The sequence below is a fragment of the Chroicocephalus ridibundus genome, chromosome 6 (assembly GCF_963924245.1).
Source record: "Chroicocephalus ridibundus chromosome 6, bChrRid1.1, whole genome shotgun sequence".
Classification (NCBI taxonomy): Eukaryota; Metazoa; Chordata; class Aves; order Charadriiformes; family Laridae; genus Chroicocephalus; species Chroicocephalus ridibundus.
The window spans coordinates 15,059,205-15,061,683 of record NC_086289.1 but is presented as its reverse complement, the minus strand read 5'-3'; positions in this window follow the sequence as shown (position 1 = coordinate 15,061,683).

The following is a 2,479-nucleotide window of genomic DNA, read 5'->3' as shown; positions in this document are numbered from 1 at the left end:
AGGTGTCTGAGCCCCCGGGGCGTTGCTGGTCCTAGGCTGGTGCAGGACAGCAGGCAAAGCACAGGAATGGCAGGCTGAGAAACCTCGATGTTTACAGTTCAACTGTGAAATGCTGTAATGCCAATGTTTACTCATTCCAGGAGGTGATCGCTGGGGAAGGCAGAGAAGCTCAATGTTTGAGGGGCCTGGGATAGATTGCTTGGCCACAGGAGCAAGAACACTTTATCATAGCCTGTTGCAGGGAGCAGAGGGCTGCTCATCCCAGCAGGGAGGTGCTGTGTTGCAGTGTGTGCTGGGGACAGCCCCATCTCCAGCGTGGTCCTCTGCCCTGGTTATGGCTCTAGCTGAGCAGAAAGGGACAGCATGGGGACTCCTTCCTTGCTAGAGCTCTGCAGCTTTGGGGAGTGGAGTGGGAGGCTCCTGAGGGACCAAGTGACCCAGAGGGTGATTTCAGGACAGCAGGAGCAGGAATGGGAGGACCTGGAGGCCTTTCCCAGTAGCTGATACAACCTCTCCCACGTACAGTGCTGTGGTTCTTGGACCAAATCTGCTCTTAGGCATTTCTCATTCACAGGACAATATCCTGCACAGCCAGGGTCTGCTGGCTGTGATTGTTTTATGCTGAGGCTCCCTCCTTCGCAACCTCACAGAGGCAGTTGTTGCTGGACTGGGAAAGGTGCGGGGCTTGAACTGGGATCAAGAGTCTTGAGCTGGAACATCTCATCTGGCATCCCATTGCCTGTGTTTATTCCTCCTCTTTCCTCCACATCCTCTTCCACTCAGCACTGTCACCATCACACAGCTGTGCCAGAGCCCCCTGCCATGCTGGCTGGGGCCATGGGGCCAAGGTCAGGGAACCAACCCCTAACCAAGCCAATGGAGGTGCTTCCCTGCCTAGGGCCATCCCAGGTGACCCTGTGAGGTAGCCTGGCGCCTTCCCCTCTCACAGGGGGATAGCACAGTCTGGAGGAGACACCAGGTCCTGCTTTTGTGCCTTCAGTTCCTCTTAGGAGCTTGTCTGATACAATGGTGGGCATTCACAGGGTTGAGATTTTACCTCTGTGGGGAGAGACTGACACTTTGGCTCCTCTCCACTTAAAACAGTGCCCCAGAGTTTAATCATAGAATCACAGAATGGTTTGGGTTGGAAGGGACCTTGTTCCAACCTCCAACATCATCTGGCTGCTGAGCTGTGGACCCAAGGAAGAGAGCAGGTGGTTTGGTCTCCCTGGTTCTGCCTCGGAGCAGAGCGGGCAGGTAGTCACCAAAGGGATCGCTGTGGTGAGGGAATGTCTCCTCCATCCCTGTTTGGGGGCAGGCAGAAGAGATGTGCCAAAGCAGAGCTCTGCCCTGCGCATCCCTGCAGGAGCAGGGGGGTTGCAGGCAGCGTTTGAAGGCTGCTCCGTGCTTGGGGGTGTGCTGTTCTTTATTTAGTGCCAGGTTCCCTCGGGGGTCTCAGCCCACAAACCTGCCCTCTTGCCTCAGGACACGGCTGCCTTCTGTCTTGGACCAAGACGTTCTTGCCGCAAGGCTTCTGTAACTCTTGATAGTTCAATCATAAGTTATTTGTGCAACTAAGTTTGAGAATGATTCTTCATTTCATAAATTAAAGATGATCTTTTCTGTACTGCTTGGTGATTTTTCTAGCAGGGGGATCTAACCTGGCCGGGTTCACGTGGTGCCGCAGGGGCACAACTGGGGTTGTATGGGAGAAAAAGGGACGTTCCCCTGCAGCAAAACTCTGCTGGGACCTGGCCTGTTTCTGCAGGGGGCAGAGAGGATCAGGGGACTGGTGTGTCGCCTGCCTTTTGTGGGGAGGCGAGTCACTTACCCCTGCTGCTTTAGAAGGCCTCGGGGACTAGACTGTCCTGTTCCTTCAACTTCTGGGGACAAGGCTGGGGATGTTGCTGGGCACCATGCCACCTTCCCAGGGCTGCCTTCACTGCCTGCACCAGCCCTCACTCACAGCTTCTCTGCGCCTCGGCTGTCCCGTCTGCAGTGAGAAACAGAATATATAATGGTTGCTGAGGAGAAAAATAGCTTTGGACATCACCAGTACAGACCACAGATGCAGCCCAAGGTTCTCCTCGCTCCGCTCAAAAGCTGGATCAGGAAGGCAATGCTGGACCAGAAACGGTCTCTTTGCAGAGACTGGCCAGCAACAATTCTGCACAGGCAAGAAAAAAAACACAAGTAACCTCCTTAAAAATGCAAATGTGGGAAGATGAGGCCAGGAGGCTTGAGGGTTGTATATGAATGACTTTATTTAAGTATGCTGGGCACCACCAGGCAACATGGTTTGGACAGTGTGCAAGGGAACAGTCAGGCAGGTCAAACAAATGCTAGATTGGAGACGGCACCTTTCTACCCGGTCACTGCAGGTTACAAAATGGAGCACTGCTGCTTCTGCAAGGCCGGCAGAGGGGCTGGGAAGGGGAGGAAGAGACCGGGGCACTGCCTGGGGGGCGTGTGGTAACCA